Source organism: Notolepis coatsorum (genome assembly GCF_963971535.1).
Source record: "Notolepis coatsorum genome assembly, chromosome: 10".
In the NCBI taxonomy this organism is placed as follows: Eukaryota; Metazoa; Chordata; class Actinopteri; order Aulopiformes; family Paralepididae; genus Notolepis; species Notolepis coatsorum.
The window spans coordinates 125,938,258-125,964,504 of record NC_140174.1 but is presented as its reverse complement, the minus strand read 5'-3'; the positions used below and the strand labels follow the sequence as shown (position 1 = coordinate 125,964,504).

Below are 26,247 nucleotides of genomic sequence, written 5' to 3'. Positions count from 1 at the left end.
TCAGTTTGTTTGTTTGTTTGCATCAGTTTGTGTCAGTTTGCATCAGTTTGTGTCAGTTTGCGTCAGTTTGTGTCAGTTTGTGTCAGTTTGCATCAGTTTGTTTGTTTGTTTGCATCAGTTTGTGTCAGTTTGCGTCAGTTTGCGTCAGTTTGTGTCAGTTTGCGTCAGTTTGTATCAGTTTGTGTCAGTTTGTATCAGTTTGTGTCAGTTTGCGTCAGTTTGTGTCAGTTTGCATCAGTTTGTGTCAGTTTGCATCAGTCAATGAATACAGATATAGATATTATACAGCTATGTATACAGGTATGTGAATATGGATATATGCAGATATATCCAACAGTTGTAGAGAAATATATATATATTATATATACACAGTATAATAAAATTATTGTACATGGCTATCATACAGGTATGTAAACAATAATATATGGACTATAGGATGAGGTAGGTAGTGCAAGGCAGTTGTGGACAGTGAAGGCAGTAGATAGGTCTAAGGTGAGTATAGGCAACAGAGTTCAGAGGTTGTATGTTATGGGCAACAGAGCCTAGAGTAGGGGTGGCCAACCCGCGGCTCGCGAGCCGCATCTTTGCCCGTCAATGTGTGGCTCTTCCATCCATAATTTTTTTTTTTTTTTTTTTTTTATGTCACTCATTCCATAAGGACGTAGAATAAACATTTAAAAAAAAATGTAAATGGTCCATTTGCATGTTCTTGGTATCTGAATCTAGGGACATAGATGGATCAGTGTCCGAAATAGTGTGTCTGTTACTAGGCTTGAGTAAATTGTAATGAACCAAAGGAGAATATCAATTCTATTTAAAAAAAAAAAGATCTTTGACTGTGAATAACACCATGCTAAAATTGACCAGACCTGAAAAATCTAAGCCAATGAATAAAGGGAAGATGATTAAACAGAAGGTTTTGTAGATACAGTACTGAATTCTGCCATCTTTTTTATAATATAAATTTCTCCACCATTTTTCATCGTATTGCAACACCGTTTTTTGCAAGACGTTCACAGAAAGGTAGAGAGACTAACTGCGTTCTGTTTTATGGCAATAACGTTCAGGTTTGTGGGAGATAATCCCAAAAAATTAAAGAAATAAAAAAGTAAATCCAGAAGTCAGATGATTGACAGGGGCTGGTGTGAGCTGGGTAGGGTCGTTTTTCGAAATTCGAAAGCCCTGAGTCTCTTCCTTCAAAAGACTACACTCACTTTTGGCTGTGCCACTTCCTCCTGTCAATATGCGCCGGTTTCCGACTCAATGCCCTGAGATTTCTATAATCTTATATTTCACTAATAACAGTTAAAATAATTGGTAAACAAACGTTTAAGAGGTTAACCTTGTGAGGCCCAAATTAACACTTTGATCGCCATGGGTTAAATTCATAATTTACCATCCCTTGCCAGCTCTATTTGTCTATGGAGAAGTTCCCCTTCTTTGCAGGGCTATAACTTTTTAAATTCTATTGCTAAATTGCCATTATTATGGCCCATTCAATGTCCTATATGTATTGTTCAGTGTGTAGCAACGTTAAACTTTTTCATTCACATATTACATATATCACATACTAAAATATGGTCTAAAGTATAAGTATGTTTTTATCGTTTTCTGCAGCTTTATCCAGAACTTGATTTATAGCTCCAAATGCATTATATTGATGATGAAATACAGTTTGATAGCAATCGGCGCGAGATGAAAAATTTCAACTGGACGTACTTCTAGAATGATCTACGTATGATCTGATGATGACCGGATGGGCGGGGGATCGTTTATAATTCCGTGGGCAGCGTTAGATGATTCATCCAGAGTGGGTCATATGTTCATCATAGCAGTTTATATGGAATACGTTAGAAAATAACACTGAATCTTACCGTATGTTCCTCGCGCCGTTGGACGATCAGCGTGGAGTAGACCGTTTTCGATTATGGGATGTTGATCCTGATGAACCATTTCCAGGTTGTATAATACTATATACGTCCAAATAACGTTGTTTATTGAGTTAGGGCGAGCGATTGATCATCCAGTGTGTTGAGATGGAGTCCGGCTACCGATCGCGAGTGCCCGGAGCACATATGGATGAGCACTTCCTGATTGGCGCGCCCCTCCCTCTTGGCCGACCAGATGGCGCTCTCGAACCGTTAGACAGTTGAGTGGAGCTCACCAGTACATCTCAGGGCTCCGGAGGGGAAATATGATTTCAATCACAGATTTTTGAAATATTGACATCAAAGACGAGTTACGGCGTCTTCGGCAGAATGAGCATGGCTAGGAATGACGTCTTAACTCGTCCCCGGCGATCATAGTGTTAAAAAGACATTAGCAACTTCAGAGGCCAGAGGGTGGGACATATAAACACATTTACTATCAAATAGCATTGTGAGGCTGAACAACAGGACCAATTGACTATACATGTGCTTAACATTTTTTAAATAAACATTATTTTTTTAAATGGCTAAAAGTGATTTTGTAATTTTGCAACCGTGGGACTCGCAGGGTACTTTTAACCCTGTGAGGCCCAAATAAAAAAGACATTAGCAACTTCAGAGGCCAGAGGGTGAGACCTATAAACACATGAAGGGTGCCGTGACTGAAAAAAAAGGTTGAGAAACGCTGGTATATGGTGTGGCTCTTTGTGGTACCACAGTAATTTGTGTGGCTCTTAGTCTCTGACTGGTTGGCCACCCCTGGCCTAGAGTATAGGCAACAAAGTTCAGAGGTCAGATGTAAGGGCAACATAGTTCAAAGGTCGTATGGTATGGGCAACAGAGCCTAGAATATAGGCAGTGGGGTTCAGCGTTTCTACGTGAGTATGAGAGAGAGGTGGGGGGGGGCAGGGCTGTCACCATGGTTACAGAGTTCAGTGAGGTGTCAGCTGAGGGGAAGGAGTGTGACCATAAGTGGAACTTCAGACTCATGTGACCTGAGCTGTGGAAGGGGGGGGGGGGGGCAGCAGGAGGTAGAGAACATGTTGAATACAGAACATCAGACCAACCAGGTTTAGGATATAAGAATAACATATCTGAATGCTGACTTTTAGAATTAACTTTCATAGCATTTTATATTTTTACATTTACCACGGCACATATATATATATATACCCATATCTTTTTTTTGTGTCCACTTTTTGTCCTCTTTTTTCTATTTTTCTCCCATCCCAATTTCGCTGTGCCAATTCTCCCCTCCCCTGTCTTGAACGTTGCTCGCATATGCCCCCCACTGGTCGGTTGTAGGGAGGATAGAAGCCTTGCATCACGCGTCCCCTCCGATACACGAGGAGGCAGCCTGTCACATCTTTTCACCTGCCAGTGCAGACTCTCATTGGCGAGGTGTAACGTGTGGGAGGCTCACACTACCCCCGCTATTTCCTGTCTCTGCTGTGCAGGCGTCCCCCAACCGACCTGTAGGAGTCGCTGTCCACAACGTCCAGATTACCACCCATCGACTTCCACCCGCTAACTCTGCCAATTGAGTTAGTATGACGGCCGGCCCAAGCCGGAGGCAACGCCGACAGCCGGATTCGAACCCGGTGTCTCTTGCGTTGGTGACGAGTGCAATGTCCGCTGCGCCACCCAGCCGCCCTATATATATATACCCATAACTGTCTGAATATACCTGCATATAATCCTCCTATATACCTACTTACACCTGCATATAACCCATACAACCCTGCATGATAGCATGTACAATAATGCTGTATATACCATATATATATATATACACACATCTGTCTGTACATACCAGCATATCCTTTTTACATACCTGTAGATACTATACAGTATATACACATACATCTGATTAGCACTATCACTCAGTTCAAATTGATATATTTTATACCCAGTTTAATCACCTGTACATTGTATATTACTATTGCACTTTACAGTTACATTTGCACTCTGGTTGGTTGGATGCCAAACTTATTTTCGTTGTACTGTACTTGTGCTGCATAATTAATGATGACAATACATTTGAATCTAATCTAAAATGACTGGCCACCAGTTATGCTACAGTGGGGGAGGGGGGTAACGCACATGGTCCAGAAGCCTGCTCAACCGTGTGGAAACATTGCCAACATGCCAGAGTCTTTCATCGCTATTGTTCCTTCATTGCATAAGAGGTCAGACTAGACCAGGGGTCGGCAACCTGCGGCTCTTTAGCCAATCAGCTGCGGCTCCCTGGTCAAATTTAAATAAAATAAATGTGTTTTGTCTCCTCTTCTGTGTTTTATTTAAAAATAGGTCTACACAGCCAGTCTTTTTTCTCCTCTTCATAAGAGTTTGAGGTTTTCCTTTGTTATAACAGGTAAAAACAGCAATAAAAAGTCAAACATTTTCTTTTTGTTGTTTTATAATTCCATTAATGCACTATAAGTGTGTGTACTATAAGTATAAAGTATAATAAATCGCAAATTACTTTTGGGTATGCAATCGTCAGGCGTTTTATGCTAAATGTGGGGTATGCTTGGCAGGGGCGGACCTAGCACATTTGGCGCCCTAGGCGAGGTTCACTACTGCGCTGCGCTACCAACCAGTTAACCCTTTTCACTGCTACAATACCCTTTCACGACCGTCAGTTGTGTGATAGTAAAGGGTTAACCCTCCGTCGTGTGGCAGTGAAAGGGTTAACAGTTATACAGTAAAGTACTGCACCTTTATTTTTTACAGGCAAGAACAAGAGCTAAGAATAAATGTAAAGTGCACACTAAATAATTTAAACAAATAAACAACTTAGCTAACACACAATAATAATAATAATAATAATAATAATAATAATAATAATAATAATAATAATAATAATAATAATAATAATAATAATAATAATAATATAATAATAATAATAATAATAATAATAATAATAATAATAATAATAATAATAATAATTATTATTATTATTATTAATAATTAACACTTTGATTGCCTAAGGCTAAATTCATGATATACCATAGGTTGCCGGCTCTATTTGTCTATGGAGAAATTCCCCTTCTTTGCAGGGCTATAACTTTTTAAATTCTATTGCTAAATTGCCATTATTAGGGCCCATTCAATGTCCTATATGTATTGTTCAGGGTGAAGCAACGTTAAACTTTTTCATTCACATATTCATACTAAAATATGATCTAAAGTATAAGTATGTTTTCATCTCTTTCTGCAGCTTTCTCCAGAACGTGATTTATAGCCCCAAATGCATTATATTGATGATCAAATACAGTTTGATAGCAATCGGCGCGATATAAAAAAATCCAACTGGACGGACTTCTGGAAGTTACTACACGTAATCTGATGTTGACCGGATGGCCGAGGGGGCGTTTATAATTCCGTGGGCAGCGTTATACCATTCATCTAATGTGGGTCAAATGTTCATCATAGCAGTTAGTATCGTACACATTGAAAAATAACGCTGAATCTTACCGTATCTTCCTCACGCCGTTGGGCGATGAGCGTGGAACAGACATTTTCCTATTATGGGATATAGAAATATCCGGTCCATTTCCAGGTTGTATAATAATATATACGTCCAAATCATGTTGTTTTTTCGAGTTATTTGCAGCGATCGATGTTCACTGTGTGAAGACCGAGTCTCTCTAACACTAGCGAGTGCCCGGACCCCATATGGAGTGAGTCCTACCGGGTTAAAGGTAACATCCATTTTTTCGATCTGCCGATCGGCCACCAGATGGCGGTCTTGAACCGCTAGAGGATTGAGAGGAGATCACACTTGTGTCTCAGGGCCCCCGGAAAGGAAATAGGATTCCGATCACAGATTTTTGAAATATTGATATCAAAGACGAGTTACGGCGTCTTCGGCAACTTGAGCATGGCGGGGAAGGACGCCTAAAAGCGTCTTCCGGCAGTTAAAGTGTTAATTAACAATAACAATAACAAACAATAAAAGTATGTGCAAATTAGCTTTCAAAGAAAATTAAGAAGAAATGTAAAGTGCACACTAAAGAATTAAAACAAACAACTTAGCATGTTATAAGGGAACACAATGCACCCAAATTGGCGGGTCTGAGGTTGAGCTGGGAGAACGATGTACGTGAGGATATTATTGAGGAAATATGGGAGAAGCTGGTGTCCAAATGGGGTAAATTCTCTCGGGAGGCACAGTCACAACTTATCTTTTACAAAGTCTTAAACAGAAGCTATTGGACGCCTAGTAAACTAGCCAAGTAGCCAGACTAAAATTAAGAAACAGTGACATCTGCTGGAGATGTGAGAAGGAGACAGGTACTCTACTACATATGTTATACAAATGTGAGAAAGTTCGGAAAATGTGGGATCAAATTGTGATATTCCTAAGTAAAGTTCTGAATGTAAAGGTGAATAACTCCCCAGTGGCATGCGTATTGGGTATAGTACCAAAAGAGATTAAACTGTCTAAGTACCAAGGAATGTGGTATAGAATGGCCATGATATCAGGATGTAGAATTGCCTTACGAGTCGTTACGACATTGGAAATCAGCCATTGATATTACTTTTAAAGAATGGATGGAACAAATGTTCTAATTGTATGTCCGAATGGTGTATCTATGGCATAGCCACTTGCTCTATCACTCTCTCACATACGCATATCTAGCCGCATATGCATGTCCAGGACACACACACTCTTATGTGTACATAACTGAGCTACGCACACTCACATGCACATGGCTGAGATATACATATCTGAGGCACACATACACGCATATACTCACATATAGGAAGCAGGCATACACACACATACTTATACACATATCTGAAACATACGCTCTCACTTACACATATAGGGGATATACACATACATATGGGACACACACACATACATAGCCGAGACACACATACATATACACATCTGAGATACACACTCACACACATGGCAGAGACATACATGGGTACGAGACACACACAAAATGTAGGGTCACAGTCACGTATCTGAGAAATACACACACATACACATATGAGACATACACACATACATACGTGAGACACGTACCCACATACACATATCTGAGACACACATTCATACACATTCTCACACACACTTACATATATCTGAGACGCATCCTCTCACATGCACTATGGAGAAAGATGGCATCCCGATAGAGATGCAGCACATACTTGCATCGCAGGTAGAATCGGACTACATGTAACGTATATGCATCTTGGTTATATATGCACAATATATAGTAATGTTTTTTTGTAAGTACTTTTTTAATTTCCATGTCTGTTTTTGGTATGTCTGTATAAGTCCTATGTAAGTTTTGTATGTCTACAAAAAAAGAAAAAGACAAATCTTCAACATTGCATGTTATGACGATGAAAGTTCTTCCATGAAGATGTGTAAGATTTGTGCAAAAATATTAATAAAAAACTAAAAAAAAATTAAAAAACGTAGCTAACAATCAATAATAATAACAATAACAAACAATACAATAACGTGCAAATTTGCGAAAATGATGTATTGTAAAATATGTTACACATATAATCAAAATATAATATGCTAAATAAACAAACAAATAAATAAAAATTACAAATTCACTTTGTCTAAAGAACTATTTACATTCCACTCCCTATCATCACACTTCAAGGTTAGCCTGTAGCTCCTACTGGTTTCCATTTACAGTGCAATCCTTCTGGCCTTCCTCGCTGCAAAGTCATCAATCACATCAAATTTTCCAACTCCTGAGCCAGCTCCTTCCCATCCAAATCAGATTGCCCTCCATGGTTTAAGGTGTGTACAAGTGCCTCTGCTTGCTTCATCAGCTCTTGGTGTGGCAGGTCTTGGAAGTTGTACAAAATTGCATACCTTTCACCTTCAAGTTCAAGTTCTTTAATAGTTGTCATACAGAAGTACAGAATACTTTCATACAAAATGCTTCTTACTGTTACGCTCCAGAGACTGTGCTAGACAAGATAGTATCAAATAACATAATAACATAATATAGCATGAATTTAGAAGAAGAAAATGAGGTCACAGTTGTTCGGTATAGACATATGTACAATGTTCTGAGTTACCATATAATATACAATACACAACTATGCAGTGTACTAATGTACAGTACTATCTAGTGCAAAGCAGAAATGGGATGAGGTACAATTTTAGGTACAATTTACAGTAAGGTGTACGAGTTGTAGTGCAATCCTTCATCCATAAATATAAAGTGTGGGGAGTGGGTGCTACAGTGTGTTTGTTTAAAGTGGGTGTGTGCTATAAAGTGTGTGTAGTGGGTGCTACAGTGTGTTTGTTTAAAGTGAGTGTGTGCGTGTGGATGTGTGTGCTATGTGTGTTTGGTGGTTGTTGTTGTGTAGTGTTCATTCATTGTTCGTTTAGCAGCCTGATGGCCTGGGGATAGAAGCTACTTCTGAGTCTTTCTGTGCTCGCCTTGAGACTCCTGTATCGCTTGCCTGACGGCAGCAGTTCAAAGAGGCAGTTGTTCGGGTGGCTCGAGTCCTTAATAATTCTCTTAGCCTTCCCCTTGCAACGCTTGTAGTAAATGTTCTGGAGGGTGGGGAGCCCCCCTCCAATTGTGCGTTCGGCTGAACGTGTCACTCTTTGTAGTCTGCTTTGGTCTTTTGCAGTGCTATTCCCAAACCAGGAGGTGATGTTGCCGGTCAAGATGCTCTCTATTGTACATGAGTAGAAGTTCTTAAGGATCTTCTGGCTGACTTGGAACTTCCTTAGGCGCCTGAGGAAGTAGAGGCGTTGTCGTGCCTTCTTCACCACACTGTTAATGTGTATGGTCCATTTCAAGTCCTCGGATATGTGGGCTCCGAGGTACTTGAAGCTGTTGACTCTCTCAACCGGTGCCCCGTCGATGCTGAGGGGGCTGTAGTCCTTGACCCCCGACCTCCTGAAGTCCACAATCATCTCCTTTGTTTTGCTGACGTTCAGGGAGAGGCTGTTTTCCTGGCACCATCCCGCCAGGACCTTGACCTCTTCCAGGTAGGCCCTCTCGTCGTTGGCAGAGATCAGGCCCACCACCACTGTGTCGTCAGCAAATTTGACGATTGTATTGCTACTCCGCTGAGCCACACAGTCGTGTGTGTACAGGGAGTAGAGGAGGGGACTCAGAACACAGCCCTGGGGGGCCCCTATGTTGAGGGTGATGGATGAGGAGGTGCAGTTGCCTGCTCTCACCACCTGGGGTCTGCCAGTCAGGAAGTCCAAGACCCACTGGCAGAGGTCATAGCCCAAGCCCAGGTCCCTGAGCTTGGCTATGAGTATGGAGGGGACTATGGTATTGAATGCCGAGCTGTAGTCGATGAATAGCATTCTCACATAGTTCCCCTGCCTCTTGTCCAGGTGTGATGCTGCTGTGTGCAGCACATGGGATATGGCGTCCTCCGTGGACCTGTTGGGGCGGTATGCAAATTGCAGGGGGTCCATGTTGATGGGGAGGGAGGAGCAGATGTAGCCCTTTACTAGCTTCTCAAAGCACTTCATGGCTATGGAGGTGAGAGCTACAGGGCGGTAGTCGTTGAGGCAAGCAGGCTTGGATTTTTTGGGTACAGGGATAATAGTGGACTTCTTCAGGCAGGTGGGGATGACAGCCTGTTCTAAGGACAGGTTAAATATGTCAGTGAATACTGGGGCCAGTTGGTCGGCACAGACTTTTAGGACGCGGCCGGGGATGCCGTCCGGACCTGCTGCCTTCCTGATATTCACTTTTTTAAAGGTCCGCCTCACCTCATGCTCTGTTACCCTGAACACTGCGCCTCCATCAGCAGCCGACCCCCCCCCCCCCCATTGCCGAGGCTTGTGAGCTGGTGTTGTTATTACCAGCATCAAACCTCGCATAGAAGGTATTGAGGTCGTTTGCTAAGGAGATGTCACTGTTCAGTTTGAGGGAGGCGCCTTTGTAGTCTGTCATCGTTTTGAGCCCCTGCCACATAGCTCTAGAGTCAGCTTGTTCAAACTGGAGTTCAATTTTATCCCTGTAGCGCCGTTTGGCCTCTGACACTGTCCTCCTTACGTTGTGTTGCGCCACCTTGTGGTCGTTCATGTTGCCTGCCACTAGGCCGTCATTGTATGCTTTGGTGCGCTCTCTCAGAGCTTCACGGACGGATTTGTCTACCCAGGGTTTTTGATTTGGGTAAACTTTCATTTTGGTAGTGGGGATTGTTTCTTTCACCCTAGTACAGACATAGTCCAGCACTGTCTCCGTGTAGGCATTAATGTTATCTGTGTCGCGGAATACAATCCAGTCTGTGTTGTGAAACACTGACCGGATCGTATCCTCTGACGTCACATCCCATTTCTGCACCTCTCGCGAGACTACGGGAGTACTTTTAATTCTTTGTCTGTACTTTGGTGTAAGGAAAATGGATGCGTGATCTGACTTGCCAAAGCCACTATCAGAATGAGCCTTGTAGCCACCTTTAAATTGCGTGTAACAGTGATCTAGGATGTTACCGCCTCTGGTGTTGCAAGTCACATGCTGGTAGAAATCAGGCAATACCTTTCTCAGATTGGCGCTATTGAAATCTCCCAGTACTAAAATGGCGGCGTTAACGTTCGTCGCTTGTATATTGTTTACCTCGTCGTGTAGTCTGGAGAGCGCGGCGTTGTTGTTGGCTTGCGGTGGAATATACACTCCGACCAGGATGATCGCCGTTAACTCCCTCGGGAGGAAGAAAGGACGACACTTGATGGTTATATATTCCAGTTCTGGGGAGCAGTGATTGGATAATTCCTTCACATTCGTTGGATCACTCCAATTTTTGTTAAACATGAAGGCAATACCTCCACCACGTTGTTTACCGGACTCTGATTGTGTCCGATCCTTCCTATGGATAAAGAAGTGATCCGCTGGTTGAATCGCGTGATCTGGAACCTCCGGTGTTAGCCATGTTTCGGTGAAGCAAAGGACATTGCAGTCCCTAACGTCTCTTTGATATTGAATCCTTGCTCGGATGTCATCCAGTTTATTGTCTATTGATTGTACATTGGCTAGCAATATACTGGGAAGTGGTGTACGGTGTCGTCTGGATCTCAGCCTGTTTCGGATCCCAGCCCTTTTTCCTCGTCTTCGCGGCGGCTTCTGGTGGTCTTGTCCATGGCCGGCATAACAAAGGATCTCGGCGGGCCATTTCTGCTGTTCAGCGATCCGATCCAGAGAGCAATCCAAACGGTAAGTTTTTCTTAATCCAATGTCAATGATTGACTGACGGTCATACACATATAATGCACCAACAGTTGGTGCAAATAAAACTCCTAATACTATAAAAATTAACAAAATAAAGCACAGTCTCGTCGGAGCGATCAGAGAGGCAGCCATCAGAGCAGCGCTTGGCACGCTTCTCGTCTTCTTCTTTTCTTCTCTTTTTATACTGGATGGCCGGATGGCTTTTGCCTCTTCATAGTTCTCTAACGTTAGTCGTTCTTTCCTCAACACTCAATTCTATAAACACTTGACCGATACCCATCAATGCACAGCGCTCTAGCATGTTCTGACTGTGAACACCTAAAGCTGAGGCTCAGACCGACCGACCGTTTTAGATTTTTGGCTCATTTTCCCTTATGTTAGAATTTTTTTTATGTAAAAATAATGGTTGCAGATATAGAGGGGGGCGCCAAAACTGCACAGAGCAGAACAAATTTAAAATTTAAAATTAAATTTAAAAAAGAAACAAATTGGCAATGCCCTAGGCAACCGCCTATATCCCTGATGCTTGGGGATAACTATATATAAAACGTTATACACTGTGTTATCTTCATTTTAAAGGGGACATGCATTGCTATTCCTTGCACTATTTGGGCAACTTTACACAATTCCTGTGAGTCTATGGAAGACATCTGTACGTTTTTTTTTCTTTCTTTTTAATCATTGTTTTATATTTCTAATGGAGTACTCAAAAGCATAATTTTCCAGCCTCAGGATTTCAGCCTGTTGTTGGATGGGCTCCGCCCATAAGCTCTTTCAGTCACCCACACAGCGTGATACATACGAGAGAGAGAGAGAGAGAACGAGCAAGAGAGAGAGAGAGAGGGAGAGAGGAGAGATGTGTCCCCGACACACACGCAGTCAAGTTTGTGTGTAATGCTCCGACGAGGGAGAGAGGAGAGATGCGTCCCAGACACACACGCAGTCAAGTTTGTGTATGTGTGTGTCCCCGACGAGGGAGAGAGATGGCGCACACACATTTACACACACTTCTGCTCTGCAGTCCCTCCCGCCGTCCCTCTCTCTCCCTCTTGCTCGTTCTCTGCCTGTCAAACCCTGTTTGAGGAAGTGTCGGGTTACAATGCGGTCTCTGCACTATAATGGTTGATGTGGGCGGTGGAGGTGAGTACAACCAGGGGCGGAGCTATGCAAATCAATGCTATATTAACATCACGGAAACCGTCAAATCAGAACAGTTTAGTTGAGTGAGGGAGGATCTCGTGAACTCGAGACTAGACTGATGAGTCAATATGGTAATTAGAGACACAGACCCATTGATACTAACCTGTATTACTATAAAACCATGCTAAACACAGAAAAAAGGCATTTATAATGCATGTCCCCTTTAACAATTTCAGAGCCGGCCTCCGTTTCCTATTTACCCCCTTGAATGCCACCACCCACTTCAATGATAGAGCTCTCATATTTGCGAACGCAAAAACTATATCTTAAATTATGGCTATGTGTCTAATCTGGCCGTCGCTTATCAATGACTTGTTTGCAGTCAACATTGTCGAAACGAATTTTTTTAAATCGGTTCATTTCCGTTTTATACCATTTTGAAAAACGCTCGTTTCTTGAAACTTCCAGAAGATTTCAGAAGATTCTGTGATAAACGCCCTTTACTGTAATACACAAAACACGTTGTAATTTTTCGGCCTATTTATGAATCGTTTTCAAATAAACGCTAGATTATCGATAGTATATGTGTACTTATGCACGCTATAGAAGCGGGCTGAAAAATCGATTCTCTTATTTCCTGATCGCACACACACACACACATATGGCACACGCTGATATATAGGTGAAAATAGCTCTGATTATCCCAATACTGGTAAAATAGATTCCTTACCTCAGATCAGATGTTCTCCAAAAGGATTATTCCAATTCCTGATCGCCATTCCAAATATCGATCGCGTTTATTGATCCAACGCTGGGTACTGTAAATATATATTCCACGCTGTTCTGAGGCTCCACAATGAGTCCGATCAGCTCGGGTTACTTGCCTGAGAAGTAAAATGTGGATTCCGGATTATTCTTTTCTCATCCATTTTCATTGAGTCCATTCCAATGCGTGCATTACCATCCGGGAGACGATAGGGGGCGGTATTTTCCCTATTCAAGTTCAGACAGATCCCCACTGGTAACGTGAGGCTAGATTGATGAAATATGAATGGACATTTCTGGCACTCAACGGTTGGCATGGAATAATGAGATATCTCATCCGTGGCACTCAAAGTGTTAAGGGTAAATTGGTTTTGCGGCTCCAGATGAATTTTATTTTGTGGGAGGGGGGGAAATGGCTCTTTTGATAGTAAAGGTTGCTGACCCCTGGACTAGACCATCATGTTGTGTATAGAGTCCAGACTAGACCATCACATTGTGTAAGAGTCCAGACTAGACCATCACGTTGTGTAAGAGTCCAGACTAGACCATCACGTTGTGTAAGAGTCCAGACTAGACCATCACGTTGTGTAAGAGTCCAGACTAGACCATCACGTTGTGTAAGAGTCCAGACTAGACCATCACGTTGTGTAAGAGTCCAGACTAGACCATCACGTTGTGTATAGTCAGACTAGACCATCACGTTGTGTAAGAGTCCAGACTAGACCATCACGTTGTGTATAGTCAGACTAGACCATCACGTTGTGTAAGAGTCCAGACTAGACCATCACGTTGTGTATAGTCAGACTAGACCATCACGTTGTGTAAGAGTCAGACTAGACCATCACGTTGTGTAAGAGTCCAGACTAGACCATCACGTTGTGTAAGAGTCAGACTAGACCATCACGTTGTGTATAGTCAGACTAGACCATCACGTTGTGTAAGAGTCCAGACTAGACCATCACGTTGTGTAAGAGTCCAGACTAGACCATCATGTTGTGTATAGAGTCCAGACTAGACCATCACGTTGTGTAAGAGTCCAGACTAGACCATCACGTTGTGTAGAGTCAGACTAGACCATCACGTTGTGTAAGAGTCCAGACTAGACCATCATGTTGTGTAAGAGTCCAGACTAGACCATCACGTTGTGTATAGAATCCAGACTAGACTATCACGTTGTGTAAGAGTCCAGACTAGACCATCACGTTGTGTAAGAGTCCAGACTAGACCATCACGTTGTGTAAGAGTCCATTCTAGACCATCACGTTGTGTATAGAATCCAGACTAGACTATCACGTTGTGTAAGAGTCCAGACTAGACCATCACGTTGTGTAAGAGTCCAGACTAGACCATCACGTTGTGTAAAGAGTCCAGACTAGACCATCACGTTGTGTAAGAGTCCAGACTAGACCATCATGTTGTGTAAGAGTCCATTCTAGACCATCACGTTGTGTATAGAATCCAGACTAGACTATCACGTTGTGTAAGAGTCCAGACTAGACCATCACGTTGTGTAAGAGTCCAGACTAGACCATCACGTTGTGTAAGAGTCCAGACTAGACTATCACGTTGTGTAAGAGTCCAGACTAGACCATCACGTTGTGTAAAGAGTCCAGACTAGACCATCACGTTGTGTATAGAGTCCAGACTCAGGGATTAAAGCAAAAAGCAAAAATCTCCTGACTGAACTTTTTTTCAGGCCAAGTCATATTCTTATTTTAACCTCCACTGTATTTTTATTTTTTTATAGCGTTAGCGTTTTAAGGGAGCCTACTTGTTTCGGTTTCATCGATAATCCAATGTACAGTTACCCCCCCCCCCCCCCCCTCCCACCCAACCACCTCCAATGTACAGTTCCCTCCCCCCCACCCAACCTCCTCCAATGTACAGTTTCTTCGTCAAATGTATATACTCTTTTTTAGACTCTTATTGTATCACAAACAATACTGTATTTGTAAATCTGGTATGTCATAAATGTATAGATGTAGCAGTATTGTCTATCTGTATGTCATATATGTTATGATGAATTGAAAATGGGGGACCCTGATGTAAACAAGACGAAAGTCTTTCTCTGGACTGCAACCCCTTAACAATTGTGTGTATTGAGCTGTACTGTATTGTACCCATTCTGCAATCTGTTAATAACAATCAATCATCAATCAATATTTAACAGATTGCAGAATGGGTACAATACAGTACAGCTCAATACACACAATTGTTAAGGAGATGCAGACCAGAGAAAGACGTTCGTCTTGTTTACATCAGGGTCCCCCATTTTCAATTCATAGTGACATACTACAGGTATATAGTAATGTTACATTTGTGACATATAAGATATGCAAATATACAGTACTGTTACCCATAAATGCTAACAGAGATTATATACATATGGGGAGGAGACTGTACATTAGCAGGGGGTGGGTGGGTTCGAGAAAATATACAGTACTCTTACCCATAGATCCTAACAGAGATTATATACATATGGGGAGGAGACTGTACATTAGCAGGGCTGTACGCTAAGCTTTTTCACTAGGGGCACACTTGCCCCTAAATGAGAAATGTATAGCCGTTTATAGAGATCTATGCCAATTAATGTTTTATGTATATCCGGGACTTTTTTTTTTATAAGAATTAAGAGGTATTTGTATATGTGACCTTTATTTTGAAAACCGTGTTGCGACGCAACCTTGTTTAAGTTTGCGCTTTTGACAGTGAAATGTTCAGTTCAACTTAGCTCGAAGGAAAGACTAATCAAAAAGGTTTAATTGACCCGTATGAGGCTCTTACGGTAGGACTTTGATTGTTTATAGAAGAGGAATGTAATACTATGCAAAATGAGCCACTTTCATACTAGTCTACCGTAATTCCTCTAATAGTAACCGGGTCTCAAATACAAGCCGGGGCTCTATTAATGGCCGGGTGCGCTCTTGAGCTAAGCAATTATAAGCCGGCCTCCTAATACAAGCCGGGTTACTAATATACTGAGCTGCATACTGAGCTAGTTACTTGATTTCACTTTGAAAACGTTGAAATGACCAGTGACCACCTGTAATTGCACTGTTTACTATTTCATACAGTACTTGGTTTCAATAAATGAACCCAGTACATTTTACTGGGTTCAAACTGACACAAAATGTTGATTTATTCATTATGATCCGTTTGAAAATTTGAAATATAGGCCTCCCTCTTATACAGGCCTCCTCCTAATACAAGCCTGGTACCCGCTACAGTTGAAACAAATACAAGCCGGGGTTACTATTAGAGGAATTACGGTATTTGCCATCCCATAGAGCCCCATTGTGAACCCGGAAATTTCGGAACCACCAAAGTTTTATGATGGATATGGATAGTACGGATCCCCAGCACTCAGAAACTGCCGGATGCTAAGTTGTAAATGTTGGGCAACTTTTTGTATTTGCATAATTAGCAGACATTTGCATAATCGCCTAAATGGATAAATCGCAGAAACTACTTGATCAATTTCAACAATGTTGGAGTTGTTTTGGGGGTTATTCGGGATACTGAATCCATTTATGATACTTAAGAGAAGAAAAAAAAATTCAAAATTGCTATATTTACTGGAAATTACCATATTTTGGTGCAATCCTTTATGAATTTTCTGTTTATAAATGTTTCAGAAGATGCAGAATTTATAGATAATTTTCATGGAATGTTCAATTGTAAACAGAATGATAATAATAATAATAACTTTAATTTGTAGAGCGCCTAATGGGGTACTCTAGGTGCTTATGCTTGGTTACTGGGGTAACTGCTGCAGTTGAGCTCTGCCATGAGTTCACGTGGCAGCGGAGCAGTTTGCTGCCACAACTAGAAACTATTCTATTGGATTTTTGTATGTGACTGTTACCTTATAAAATGTCCTCAGAACCCCAGTTCCTAGCCTTGACTGAGACTTCAGTGTGCTAATCGTTAACGCAAAACTTCCAAGTGAGTAGTGGCTAATTTGCACCATGATCTCATTCCTACTGTGGCAACGAGCAACTGCAGCTGCAGAAAATACAGACCCCTGATTTTCAAGGATTGTTGTTGTGCAAGTAACTTGAGAAAATAGAAACAGATACACAAACTGTGGTTTTATTACTATCCAATAACAAACACTGAATATAATATGATCACAAGCTGTAGTAAGCCAGCTCTTAGGGTTAACGTTAGCCATCTGACAGTAACTAATGTTAATGCATAGCTAGTTAGCTATGTTAGCAATGTATGTCATGATATGAATGTGTGATTATAACCTGTTATTACCTAGCCTCGCATCACCAGGCTCTATCCCTCGTCACACAGAGAAGCATCAAGTTTGATTCTAAGTATTCATATGGTACTTTTGCTCTCCTTAATGTAGAATTGTGTGATCGAATATCTGAGGCACTGAGGCAGAGAAAGAGACCCAAAAGGTAATGCAAATGCCAGGCAAGTTCATGTAGGATACCAAGTACATGGGAAATACATGTTTTCATTAGAATAGTGAACAGCCCGTCTGAAATGTACATCCTGGCAATGTATCCAGAGTGTGTAGAGATGGAGGATACAAATAGTGCATTCTTCTCTTGTTAATTTCAGATTGACATGTCAAGGAAGAAATGCCTATTCGAGCCCTGTGACGGCAAGGACAATGACTTCAAGACATCTGGACCAAAAGGCATTACAGCTTTGCTTCAGAGGAGTGAAGAGCTTGACGATTCAGCTACAACTGAGACTTTATCGAACATCATTGCTACCCATGGTGTGTCCGCCTCTGTAGTTTGTCACAAATCATGTTATAGCTCATATACCTAAGTCTAGAAATGCAACCAAACGCAAGCTCAGCTCAGCTAGGGAAACGTATGTCTCGTTCTCATGCCTTTGAGTTTTCTAAACAATGTCTGTTTTGTGGTATCTTTTGCGAACCCAAAGACACCAATCACCCTGATAGATGGAAGCCAGTGAAACAATGCCGGACTGTTGAGAGACCAGGAAAGTCATCCTTCAAAAACATTTGTCAGAGTTACATGATATATATGTAGCCAACTCCGGGCACCTCTCTGCAGTAAGCAGATACTTGTGTGACTTTTATGGTGATGCTGTAGTTGTCATGAGGGTGGAAGGGTGCCAGACTATTGTCGATGAGTTGTTATGAAGAGCTGGCTAATCCAGGAACAAAGTGTGCTTTGGTAAACCACAATCCATATCTTCCTCATTCCTGGTTGTGTCTGTGTGAAATCTCGATGAGTTGTTGTGAAGAGCTGGCTACAATCCAGGAACAAAGTGTGGTTTGGTAAACCACAATCCATATCTTCCTCATTCCTGGTTGTGTCTGTGTGAAATCTCTCCCCAAACAGGTTCAAATGTTCTCGAGGTCATGTCCTACAAAGTATCCTCTATACAGTCTGCCCCATTGTTCTGACAAGGATTATTATGTTCCTTTTGGCCTCCTTGCTGAGTCTGACGTGGACGAGAAACCCATATATAGGCCTAGTTATCAAATTCTTGGTTTGCAATGGTTTTGCACCTTGTGGGTAAATAAAACCCAGTTTTCATCTACAACTCGTGTTTCCTCATTGTCTCACTGCTTGGTCCCTAACAAGGAGAAATGGGCATTCTAAACATTCTGTGCAAGGCCTCTATTAGGCGGTAAATTGTTCTTTGTTTTCACAATGTGTGCCCTCTATCGTATCAAGATACATATTCCATGTGTATGGAATAACACTCACCTTTAACATTCACTTTAAACACTTTTTAACACTACACCATATTGTATCTATTTATTAGTAAACGATTTGCACTACCTCTCTAACTCATCTTTGCATTTGTTTGCATTGTGTACTTGTACTGGATATTTTGTATTGTGTTTGGTCTTTATTCTTTTTACTTTTTTACTGTCTGAAGCACAATCTCAGGGGGCTCATACAGAACCAAGCATTTCACTGTAATGTCATGTACCTTATATGTGACAAATATGGTCAGGAAGGCCAGTAACATGGTAGGAGTGGAGCTAGACTCTTCCTGTCAGAGAGGAAGAGCCTTGCTAAGCTCCACGCCATCATGGACAACCCCTTCCACACGCTATACACAGACTTGGCTGATAGAAGGAGCATGTTCAGTGTTAGACTAGATGCAACACTGAACGGCACAGGAAGTCCTTAATTCCAACAGCCATCAGAGTATACAATGCATCACTGTGCCTCACTGTCTCACCACAGAGTGACAGTACAAACTCCGGTAATCTTCCTGGACTTTTGACTTCTTATTTTTACATATACACTTAAACATTTGTATATTTTAGAATGTATATATTTTAGAATGTATATCCCGGACTGTATTTTTATTGTTATTTGTGATTTTTGACTACCTAAACTTTACGCAACATAGGGGAGGAGCAAACATAGCTTGCATAGCAGCCTTCTAAACTCTAATTTGAAAATTACCTTGAAGAAAAGGTTTTCTGCCAGTGAAGTTTTGTCACAGATATTTGACGGTGAAAGTGACATAGGAGAGAATGTGTCTGAGACCCTGATTATGAGGCGTCCTCCTCTGATGAGAATGAGACCCTTAGTGCAGATGCTCCTGTTGTCTCTCAACCACAAGCAGACACGTTACTTTCCAAAAACGGAAAGTTATCATGGTCCCACTCCCCACTTGAACAACATAATATATATTATGTATGTATAATTGGGTGGGTGGGGGGGAGTAGGGGTAATGTTTTATTTAAATGGTTATTTAGGTAATCAACAAAGTAACATGAAGCACCTGAAACATACATTTGGGTAACACTTTTGATTATGATCATTTTCTGGAGGTTTAAACTGCTGGGGTCAAAATGTCCCCAAGGATAAAGAGTGTAAAGTCAATTTGAGGATAACAGGAGGGTTAACAAAACCATTTCAAATCATTTTAGCCCTGCTAGATAGAGGTAGCAAATAACTAAGGATGGCAATCATAATAATAAATGTTATTTGTACAACTTCCATACAAGAATTGCAGCCCAAAGTGCTTCACAGCAGAAAATACACTAGAATACACCAAATGAGCATAAAATAGACAGAATAAATGCAATGCAGAAAATAAAAAGAAGTAGATGATTGTAGTGTTCTTGGGGGCATGTAGTTGACAAGAAAATTGCCAATATAGCTTGGTCTGGTTCCATTTAGGGCTTTGTACATAAGGAGGAGGACCTTCAAATCAATTTTAAATGTTACCGGAAGCCAGTGCAGGGTAGCTAACACTGGACTAATGTCCTCTCTCCTCTTGGTTCTAGTTACAGTAATAGCCTAGCTGAGAGTTGAATAAGCTGAAGTATTTTCTTCAGTCGGCTTGGAATAAAGTCGTGGATCCGTTTTTCAGCATCCTTTTGATTTATAAATGGTTGTACTTTAGCTTTGTTTCTAAGGTGGAAGAATTATGTTTTTGTCACCTTGTTAATGTGGGACTTAAAGCTTACAGTAGACCTGAGTCTATGATAAGCAAGACTTGTAAGCAAGGAGTAAGTTTCCCAATAATATTATTCAGCAGAATTTCTCTTGAAATTGAAATTTGATCAATTCCAGTAAATATTGCAATTCCGAAACTCTTGAGTATCATAAATGGATTCAGCATCCCGAATAACCCCCAAAACCACTCCAACATTGTTGAAATTGATCAAGTAGTTTCCGAGATTTGACCATTTAGGTGATTATACAAACGTATGCTAATTATGCAAATAAAAAAAGTTGCCCAACATGTACAACTTAGCATCCGGCAGTTTCTAAGTGCTGGTGACCCATACTATCCATATCTATCATAAAAGTTTGGTGGTTCCAAAATTTCCGGGTTCATTGTGTTGGCAAATAGACTAGCAGTCAAGTTTGTGTATGTGTGTGTCCCCGACGAGGGAGAGAGATGGCGCACACACATTTACACCCACTTCTGCTCTGCAGTCCCTCCCGCCGTCCCTCTCTCTCCCTCTTGCTCGTTCTCTGCCTGTCAAACCCTGTTTGAGGAAGTGTCGGGTTACAATGCGGTCTCTGCACTATAATGGTTGATGTGGGCGGTGGAGGTGAGTACAACCAGGGGCGGAGCTATGCAAATCAATGCTATATTAACATCACGGAAACCGTCAAATCAGAACAGTTTAGTTGAGTGAGGGAGGATCTCGTGAACTCGAGACTAGACTGATGAGTCAATATGGTAATTAGAGACACAGACCCATTGATACTAACCTGTATTACTATAAAACCATGCTAAACACAGAAAAAAGGCATTTATAATGCATGTCCCCTTTAACAATTTCAGAGCCGGCCTCCGTTTCCTATTTACCCCCTTGAATGCCACCACCCACTTCAATGATAGAGCTCTCATATTTGCGAACGCATAAACTATATCTTAAATTATGGCTATGTGTCTAATCTGGCCGTCGCTTATCAATGACTTGTTTGCAGTCAACATTGTCGAAACGGATTTTTTTAAATCGGTTCATTTCCGTTTTATACCATTTTGAAAAACGCTCGTTTCTTGAAACTTCCAGAAGATTTCAGAAGATTCTGTGATAAACGCCCTTTACTGTAATACACAAAACACGTTGTAATTTTTCGGCCTATTTATGAATCGTTTTCAAATAAACGCTAGATTATCGATAGTATATGTGTACTTATGCACGCTATAGAAGCGGGCTGAAAAATCGATTCTCTTATTTCCTGATCGCACACACACACACAAACATATGGCACATGCTGATATATAGGTGAAAATAGCTCTGATTATCCCAATACTGGTAAAATAGATTCCTTACCTCAGATCAGATGTTCTCCAAAAGGATTATTCCAATTCCTGATCGCCATTCCAAATATCGATCGCGTTTATTGATCCAACGCTGGGTACTGTAAATATATATTCCACGCTGTTCTGAGGCTCCACAATGAGTCCGATCAGCTCGGGTTACTTGCCTGAGAAGTAAAATGTGGATTCCGGATTATTCTTTTCTCATCCATTTTCATTGAGTCCATTCCAATGCGTGCATTACCATCCGGGAGACGATAGGGGGCGGTATTTTCCCTATTCAAGTTCAGACAGATCCCCACTGGTAACGTGAGGCTAGATTGATGAAATATGAATGGACATTTCTGGCACTCAACGGTTGGCATGGAATAATGAGATATCTCATCCGTGGCACTCAAAGTGTTAAGGGTAAATTGGTTTTGCGGCTCCAGATGAATTTTATTTTGTGGGAGGGGGGGAAATGGCTCTTTTGATAGTAAAGGTTGCTGACCCCTGGACTAGACCATCATGTTGTGTATAGAGTCCAGACTAGACCATCACATTGTGTAAGAGTCCAGACTAGACCATCACGTTGTGTATAGTCAGACTAGACCATCACGTTGTGTAAGAGTCCAGACTAGACCATCACGTTGTGTAAGAGTCCAGACTAGACCATCACGTTGTGTAGAGTCAGACTAGACCATCACGTTGTGTAAGAGTCAGACTAGACCATCACGTTGTGTAAGAGTCCAGACTAGACCATCACGTTGTGTAAGAGTCCAGACTAGACCATCACGTTGTGTAAGAGTCCAGACTAGACCATCACGTTGTGTAGAGTCAGACTAGACCATCACGTTGTGTAAGAGTCCAGACTAGACCATCATGTTGTGTAAGAGTCCATTCTAGACCATCACGTTGTGTAAGAGTCCAGACTAGACCATCACGTTGTGTATAGAATCCAGACTAGACCATCACGTTGTGTAAGAGTCCAGACTAGACTATCACGTTGTGTAAGAGTCCAGACTAGACCATCACGTTGTGTAAAGAGTCCAGACTAGACCATCACGTTGTGTAAAGAGTCCAGACTCAGGGATTAAAGCAAAAAGCAAAAATCTCCTGACTGAACTTTTTTTCAGGCCAAGTCATATTCTTATTTTAACCTCCACTGTATTTTAATTTTTTTATAGCGTTAGCGTTTTAAGGGAGCCTACTTGTTTCGGTTTCGTCGATAATCCAATGTACAGTTACCCCCCCCCCCCCTCCCACCCAACCACCTCCAATGTACAGTTCCCTCCCCCCTCCACTAGGGATGTCCCGATCACGTTTTTTTGCTCCCGATCCGATCCCGATCATGTGATTTTGAGTATCTACCGATACCGATATTTCCCGATCCGATCAAATAATTTTTTTTAAATTAATTTTTAATTAAATTTTTTTTAACTTATTTTTTTTATTCAACAAACATGATCATGTTCACGTCTTAAACTCATACTGAGGCCTTAGTTTTGGTTTTAAATTGCATATCATCATTCATTTATTTATTGTCACAGAGCAGAAGAATTTTGCCAAAACAAAACAATAGTATCCAGCTGCCGAACGGCACCAGCCACACTCTCAGACCCAAACGCATTTCCTTTGATTTAATTATACATCAAATGATTTATGAAGTTAACTTTTCACCTGGATAACGTCAACATTCAGGGTGAATGTAATGTGAGAAATTGGGATTAAATATGGAATCAGTTCAGACGACATTTTGGTTTACAATCTTTTTCTTTACTAGCTCCAATTACAGCTAACCCTGTTTCCCCCCCTCTGTGATGGATAGAGCTTTTCTCTCCTGGTCCCCTCTTGGTATTAGAACGTTCAGTGATTTATATATAGAAAATATTTTTGCATCATTTGAACAACTGTCTGACAAGTTTTCTCTTTCGAGGTCACATTTCTTCAGATACTTGCAAGTCCGCAGTTTTGTACGTAATATCAACCCACAGTTCCCCAAACTCCCAGAAGCCACTCCTATTAACACTTTACTAAAGCCTACACTGGTCACAAAGGGTATATATCTGTCCTGTATGGCTTGATTTCCTCACTGCGTCCTACCTCATTAGAAAAGATCAGGAGGAGATGGGAGGAGGACCTGGGTGAGGACATCACAGAAGACCTGTGGGAGGATATTCTACACCGGGTCCACTCCTCTTCAATTTGTGCCAGGCACGGACTGATCCAATGTAAAATTGTTCACCGTTCACACTTTACTAAAGTCAGGCTAGCCAAGATCTATGGCAACATTGATCCCACCTGTGACAGATGCCACCGTGCCCCTGCTACACATAGTCACATGTTTTGGTCCTGCCCTTCCCTACATAACTTTTGGTCTGAAATATTTGAAACCATCTCAAATAGTATTGAGATCCCAATCAGCCCGACTGCCATAACTGCTTGCTTTGGTGTCTCTATCTCCCCTACTACCCTGTCTCTGCCACGATATAAAGCTGACCTGGTGGCATTTGTTACTCTCCTGGCTAGACGTCTCATTTTACTGCATTGGAAGTCACCCACTCCTCCATCTCACTCTATGTGGCTCAGGGATATTTTGCATTTCCTTAAGATGGAGAAAATAAGGTGTGTCATAAGGGGTTCTACAGCTAGATTTTATAAAACATGGGGTCGTTTCTTTACTTATGTTGGGGAACAAGGTTCAATCGACCCCCCCATAAATAATGCTCACTCCTAGCCTAGCACTGTCCAGTCGATTGACCTATCTACATGTGCAAATGTAACCTGATGTCTACCTTCTCACGTAAAAAAAAAATGTGTTCCATTCCTCTATTTCTGCTGTACAGTCCTTGTCCTGAGTGTACATATCTGTTTAATTGACTGTATGTCCGAAACAATATCTATATTTATTTTGTGGTGTACTCGCATATTCAACAGACCTATACTTTGACTACTTATACGTAGCTTTGTGCAATATGTATATTATTTACATTCAACAGACCTATATTTTGTCTATTTATACATAGCTTTGTGCAATAGGTATATTGTTTATCCAACAGACCTATATTTTGACTAATTATATGTAGCTTTGTGCAATATGTATATTGTCTACATTCAACAGACCTATATTTTGACTATATGTAGATATGTGCAATACGTCTGGCATATATGTGTACAATTTGACCTTGTGCTCATCTCATATTGCAACGAAAAAACTTCAATAAACAAAGTTTTGAAAAAAAAAGACTACAACTTCCAAGTATATAGCGTGGCCCAGATTCACTTCACACGCAAATCTTTTTTTCACACAGGCAGCTACGCAGTAAATTCATTCATTGCTGACAGATTTTTTCATAGCACCGCGACATTATGCTCGCCAATGACTGCTTGGCGCGGCAAAAAAAAAAAAGCCCCTTTTCATGATATTTGACACCTCCGATTGGCTCAGATTAAAATCTGTCACGACTCCGAATCAAATGACTGAACTCCAAATCAAATGGACGGATATCTGTCTCAAGACGGAACGCTTTAATGCCTGTCCAGACTAGACCATCATGTTGTGTAAGAGTCCATTCTAGACCATCACGTTGTGTATAGAGTCCAGACTAGACCATCACGTTGTGTATAGAATCATTCTCCATTTGTTGTTAGTGACGATGATTAGATAACTCACACAAGCTCACGCGAGAACACCATAACGGTCTATTTCAATCCAACATGTTGCCTTATGTGTGGGACCTTCCCAGTATCACTGTGTGGATGTGATGTTCTTGGCTCACTTCCCCCCCTGACGCTGGACATTGGCAGCAATCCAGACTGAAAACAAAAGGGCTCCACTGAGCTGTAAGAGAATGTTGGAAGTAGCCAGTCGTCTGAGTGAGGAATCTTAATGACAATAGGCAGTTCTTCACTTCAAAAACTTGCCTGGGAAGGAAAATAACTCAAAATATCAAGGTTTTCCTTAAAGGGGAACTATTTTACTATTTCTTTCACTATTTGGGCACTTTTACACAATTCCTGTGAGTCTATGGAACACCTCTGTAAGGTTTTTTTTCAAAAAAAATTAATTGTTTTGTATTTCTAATCAAGTACTCAAAAACAGCATTTTTCTACCTCAAGATATTAAGCCGTTTTGAGGCTGGGCTCCAACCACTGTGTGGCCTGGTGCCAACTGCCACATTATTATGCAGCTGAGAAATCTCTGACATCACAGATATGCACATTTTCAGATGACTCAGTTCAGTGAGGGCGAATATTGTGAGAGGAGAATTGGAAGAATGTGCCAACATGAGAATTAGAGACATAGATCCTATTAATATAAGTCCACATAGCTAGGAAACAATGCTAAACACTGAAAAGGGGCATTTATAAGATAGTTCCCCTTTAAATTTGATTCCTGTAAATCGGTTGCAGCTGGATACTTTCAGAAATGTGGGTTTTGTTTCACTGGGGTCTAGGCAATTATTACTATAACACCAGATAAGCCAATA

The 26,247-nt window shown here is 41.3% G+C and overlaps 1 protein-coding gene across 1 annotated transcript in view; it reads right to left on the bottom strand.

Moving 5' to 3' along the window:
* psat1 (phosphoserine aminotransferase 1) overlaps window positions 1–26,247 on the bottom strand; it is a 51,653-nt gene that overhangs the window by 10,201 nt on the left and 15,205 nt on the right. The gene's annotated exons all lie outside the window — the stretch shown is intronic.